Below are 6,479 nucleotides of genomic sequence, written 5' to 3'. Positions count from 1 at the left end.
AGTGGCAGGACCGAGCCTGGTGCGCAGGAACTGCGCAGAGCCCAGCTGGGTCCTGCCGGCCCTGAGGCTGCTCGTGCTGCCCAGCCACTCCGGGCAGCACAAGCAGCCCCAAGGCCGGCAGGACCCAGCTCGGCTTTGCATGGTTCCTGCGTGCCAGGCTGGGCCCAGCAGCATGAGCAGCCCAAGGACCACACAGAGCCGGGCCAGGTCCTGCCGGCCCTAGGCTGCTCATGCTGCCCTATAGCGGCAGGACCTGGCCTGGTGCATAGGGTCTTATTTTCTTCCTGCCCTGCAAATCTGCAGCGCGGGGAACTTTTTTTCATTTCCACATGTGCCTCTTGCCCCACCTCAAAGGGGTTTGAGGTGAGGCAAGAGGCACATGTGCACTCGTCTGGATGCGCCCTCTGACTTTATCCCTGCATGCCCAAGAAATACTCTTATACTCGTCCCTAGTTGTTTGTCCAAGTTTCCACTTCTTGTAAGCTTCCTTTTTATGTTAGCTCACTGAAGAGTTTCCTGCTAAGCCAAGCTGGTCTTCTGCCATATTTGCTAATCTCCTGGTGCATTGGGATGGTTTGCTCCTGTACCCTCAGTAAGGTTTCTTTTAAAGTACAGCCAGCTTTCCTGGACTCCTCTCCCCCTCAGACTGGCCTCCCTGCTGATCCTGGCCATGCATTCCCTGAGTGAGTCGAAGTCTGCTTTTCTGAAGCCTGGGGTCCTTACTCTGCTGATGTCCTTTTTGCCTTCCCTCAGGATCCTGAACTCAATTTTGTGGTCACTGCTGCCCAAGATGCCATCCACTATTATCTTCCCCACCAATTCTTCCCTGTTTTGTGAGCAGCAGGTCAAGAAGAGCATGGGTCCTTGCTGGTCTCTCCAGCACTTACACCAGGAAGGTGTCCCCAATACTCTCCAAATACTGCCTGGATTGCCTGCACACTTCTGTATTGCCCTCCCAGCTGATGTCAGGATGACTGAAGTCCCCAAGGAGAACCAGGGCCTGTGAACAGGGAAACTTCTGCTAGATGTTTGAAGATGGCCTCATCCACCTTATTCTCCTGGTCTGGTGGTCTATAGCACACACTCACAAAAATATCACCCTTGTTCTCCCTTCTGACCCTAACCCAGAGGCTTTCAACAGACCTGACTCCAATTTTATTTTGGAGTTCTGAGCAATCTCCTGATACATACAGAGCAACTCCTTCTCCTGTTATAGTATCATAGTGCTTGGGGTCAGAAGGGACCTAAACAGATCATCAGGTCCAACCCCTTGCCCCAGGCAGGAACAAATGCTGGGGTCATATCACCCCAGCCAAATATCTGTCCAGCCTCCTCTTGAAGACCCCTAAAGTAGGAGAGAGCACCACCTCACTTGGGAGCCCATTCCAGAGCCTGGCAGCCCTAACTGTAAAGTAATGTCTCCTGATGTCCAGCCTGAACCTCCTCTCTAACAATTTGTGACCATTATTTATAGAGTCATCGACATTAGGGCTGAAAGGGACCTTGGAAGATCATAAAGTCCAGCCTCCTGCCCCAAGGATAGGAAGTCAGCTGGGGTCATAGGATCAACATTGAAATTTCTCTTAAAGGTGTATCAGAGTAGAAGCAGGAGGAAACAGTCTATTCCAGACCTTGGGGACAGAGACTCTAAATAAATTCATCCTCATGTCCAGGCTGAAGGAGTTTACAACCATCCTAGTAACAAAGCAACCACGAAGGGACTTGAACCCTCAATCTTCTGATCCAAAGGCAGATGCCTTATCTGTTAGGCCACATCTTTTTCCCCTTTCTGTTCTTCCTGAACAGTTTATACAAGGGGTGTCCAACCTTTTTGAATGTGGGGCCAGATCACAAACTTTTTATCACCCATTGGGCTGGTGAACCATATTCGAAGACCTCACAGGAAGTGGTATCACATCAGGAAGTTATGTCACATGACCTTTGACACCAATGAAGTTGCAGGAAGTGACAATGAAATGGGTCTAACCAGTTCAAAACTCTCTCTCTATAGCATCCATCTCTGCCACTGTTCAGGACAGGATACTGAGCTAGATGGGCCATGGGACTGACCAAGCATGGCACTTCTTATACTCTTATGTTCAGAAGCTCTCATGTTCTTTGGCCGAGCTTCCAAACAACGGCTGAGATTTGCAAAAAGGGGTAAATAGGCATGTTACAAAGTTGTCATAAAAGATTTGATTTGGAGCCCTCTAAATCCCATTCATTTTAACGGAAGTTGGCCTTTTGACTCGGCTTTGAAAAATCTCAGCCCAAGGTGCCAACCAAATAAGTCAAAATGTATTTTGCATTTCTATGCAGTGCATCTATGTGGGGCTTTCCAAGCATTTTACAAACATTAAATGAACCTCAGGACGAGCCCTGCTGGAGCAGCAGGGGCTCAGCTGCACTTTCCTCCTACCTGCTCTGGTCAGTCCCGAGCGGCACACGGCTCCACTGCCACTTCTGCTGGCCAGTGCTGACCGGGGGGGTCTGTCCCATCCGGAGCAGCATGCAGCTTCCCATGTGTTGCTGGGAACGGGAGGAGCCCGGCTGGGTCAGCACTGGCCAGCAGAAGTGGCAGTGGAGCCATGTGCTGCTCGGGACTGACCAGCGCAGGCAGGGGGAAAGTGCAGCTGAGCCCCTGCCTCTCCGGCCAGGCTCGTCCTGTCCCGAACAGCACACGGCTCCACCGTCGCTTCTGCTGGCCGGTGTCGACCCAGCCGGGCTCCTCCCGTCCCCAGCAGCACGTGGGAATCTGGCTTCAGCTGCGTGCTGCTCCGGATGGGACAGACCTGCCTGGGTCGGCGCTGGCCAGCAGAAGTGGCAGCAGAGCCGTGTGCCGCTTGGGACTGACCAGAGCAGGTAGGGGAAAGTGCAGCTGAGCCCCTGCTGCTCCAGCTGGGCTCATCCTGTCCCGAGTGGCACACGGCTACTCCTCTTCCCACACGCACCTCGTCAGCAACACCAAGTTGACGTGGTGCATGTGGGAACCTTGTCCCTTCCCCGGGCCTTCAGCAGCCATTAAGAGGCTGCTGAGGGGCTGAGGGAGGGACAAGGGGTGGGAACGAAAGTAAACAGTGTTTACTTTTGTTTCCCATCACAGTACCGCGGGCCTCAGAAAATGCCTTGGCAGGCCGCATGTTGGACAAGCCTAGTTTATACCCCGCCATGACAGTGCTCCGTCATGCGAGCTCCCACCTAGTCCCTTATTCCAATCACGGCATAGTTCTGTGACTGTGTGAGGACTTCTGATTATGCCTTCTCGTTTCCCAGGCTCTGTGCGCTCGTCTGCAGACACCTGAGGTAAGTAGCCGATTGCCCTGCTTTCTCAGGAAGAATGAGATGGCCTCCCCATTTGCCCCCTCCTGCTTCTGCTTCCTTTAATTTACCCACTTACCTCAGAAATTTGGTCTCTATCCCCCAGCAAGCCTAGTTTAAAGTCCTCCTCACTAAGCAAGTCTGTCTATAAAGATGCTCTTCCTTCTCTTCACTGGTGGATCCCTCCTCTTCCTAGCACGCCTTTTTGGGACGATATCCCCTGGTTGAAGAAGCCAAAGCCCTGTTGGTGACACAATCTGGCATATTAGTTATGCCATTGTGAAGGTGACACCCAAGTTGCATCTGACAGATACACTTGCTGGGTCATGTTTCCTTCTTTTCTTTGAAGCTCGTGTTAAATGCCAAGTCTTATTGTTTTTGAAAAAATGTCATGCAGCTATCACATACTGGATGGAATTTGGAATGTGATTTTTTTGCGGATGGTGTTTGGCCTCACTTTTTAATACAGCCCCATCTGTACTTGGTTGCAACTCACTGTTGCATGATTTTGAATGACGTGGGGAAGCAGAATTTCATCCTTTACTCAATACTGATTGACTTCAAATTCTTTGGGAAATAAGTATCTGTAGCCAACTACATGTCCTATATTGTGCATGATTGACTTTTTGTGAACTTTATTAGCACATACTTGTGTGAGCGACAGAGAGACACTAATCAAGCAGATAAATCCAGCCTTAGTTAAGGGCCAAACATTGGCCATCATGATGTGGTTAAAGGACAAGTAAACTCATCCTGGTTTAAACTGGAGTTGGGCCCCTCTGCTCTTGGAATGGATAGGCTTCCTGTTGGACCCAGAATAGGAGAGTGCAACAATCTTTGAAACAAGATGTGTTGGAATGGGTGATTTTTACATAGTTATAGAGAAATGGGTTTGAATTAAATGTTTGGAGATGATCAGTGGTACAGAAAAGGGACCAACACCCTGAAGAAGAGATCTGTAGCTTGCTGGACTCCTCAGTGAATGCTTGGCAGTGTGGCTCACAGTGTGGGCATTCTCTGTACATGGTTGTGAGTGTGTGTGTGTGTGTGTGTGTGTGTGTGTGTGTGTGTGAATAGGTATTGAATAATGAAGTTTTAGATTTAAGAGTTGGTACATACTCCCCTAACAGACAGGTGGAGAGGAACCTGCCTGCTTAACTTATCAATGGGAGAAATGGCTCTTGCACGTTCATTACTCCAGCTAAAGATCATGATGCTTTCCTGGCTTACCTGTTAAAATAAAAGACAAATGTTTGAACAGCAGAATTGCTTTCTGCTGCACAGTATGCTTTAACTAACATCTTTGGGTCACTCTTCTTTGTACATATGGACAAGGGGTGGGGGGACACTGCAAATGTGTTGGACTCATTTATGCTTCAGGAAAAATGTGTTTACCTTGCAGTAAAGATGGATCATAACCACTCCTGTCTGTCTCGGATATGCCCCAAGGATGAAAATCACTTCTGTCCCCCTTTTGCACTTTGTAGATTTTCAGAAGAATTAGTAACAGAATAAAGTGCACTCAAGAAGTCTGAAGTGGGGCGCAATGGTTCTTCATTTTACACTGCAGTAGCTCGGGGTAGCTGATGCTAGTGCCAGGTGTGTTCATGAAATTCCAAGATCCAGTCATTGGCTAAACTGTAATAATGCTATGTCCATTTTTTTTAGAAAGCTGTCTTAAACTGAGATCTGGATCCTGGGCCAGACATACTTCATAAGCACTCAAATGTACTTGTCATAGCAGGATGTGGTATTTATTTTGTACAACTTTAGCTGAAGGATGCATTGGACTTCCACAGAAACAAACATGTATCCCAGAGCAGCTAAATCTAAACCAAGAAAGGGTGTAATGTAAACCCAAGAAGCTTTTATTTCTTTACAAAAGAAGATTAAGCTGAGATGATGGATAAGACCTACCTGGGATTGCTAAGTATGTCAGGCTTCAGTGTTCAAGCAGTGCCCACTAGAGGGCAGATGGAGCTGGAGGTAACACCCCAGGTCCCTCAGATCTGATGCATCCTTTATTCTTGGCCCTTCTCGTCTTGATGACAGTGTTGTCTATTCTTTGGTCCTATCCATGCCGGGAGCAGAACTAATTACTGTCTATGTTTAAACACTCATTGCTATAGTGGAGTTCTGCTCCTGCTTCCCTGTCATTTTACATCTGAAAATTGTTCCAATTGTGTTTATAAGCCACATACACCATAAATTAACACTAGGTGCACTAGTGTCAAAATACTTTTGAGTGATAGTACAGCCCAAGCTGAACAGGTTGCTAACTCAGTTGACTTTTGCTAGGAGCCAATCTGACTGTAATGACTCTGAAACAGTTCTATCTGGTTCACAATAACACTTTCACTGGTTTGCTTTTGGTGTGTGTGTGTATGGGGGGGGGGTTGTACCCTAGATCAGCTGTTCCACCCTTATGCTAAAATATGAGAGACATCTAAAAATGGGTGTTGACTGGCAAAATCCTAATGGAAATTCTGCAGTAAGCATGCAAAATAATTCAATTTGCAATAATGCTAGAGTAGTATTTGCACCTGTTGCTATAGTAGGCTACTGCTGTTTTTTTTAACTGAGAAAATAATTGTGCAACATATTATCAAATGCCTGTGGAAAACCTGCATTCAAATAATCATGCAGTTCATATTGGCTGTATTTTTCACATACTGGTTCTTGGCATTGTTCTTGATTTTTGTTTTCCAGAAGACTTGGACACCTGTATCTCTAATTGAAGTCTTTGAAACTGTTTGTACTTAACACTTCTGAAAATTGGGTCTTTGGATCCTTTTTAGTAAACGTCTGTCTGTCATCATTGATATGAACAGGAATAGGATCTGTAGATCCACTAGTAAGGATAACCTTACAGGAGCTATGTAAAACTTCATGCTTCAGTTTATAAGTGGAAACAGGAAAGTGTTTCACCTTTGGGACTTACTCAAGAATAAGGCTGTCTATGGATGTTTTATAATGAAATATTTCTGCACCTTGTAGACAGGAAAGAGAGAGGGTTTACTGTAAAACTGCACGGATCTGATGATCCTGTTTCTAGGAAATCAATGGCAGAGCTCATTTTGTTTGTAATGAAGGTGAGGTTAGACTTTTCATTACTTATGCTTGGATTTTCCAAAATGTTCAGTATTGGCTTATCTCTGGTT

The sequence above is a fragment of the Crocodylus porosus genome, unplaced genomic scaffold, assembly GCF_001723895.1.
Source record: "Crocodylus porosus isolate Cpor-Errol unplaced genomic scaffold, CroPor_comp1, whole genome shotgun sequence".
Lineage (NCBI taxonomy): Eukaryota > Metazoa > Chordata > Crocodylia > Crocodylidae > Crocodylus > Crocodylus porosus.
Note: the sequence above shows the minus strand (reverse complement) of the source record.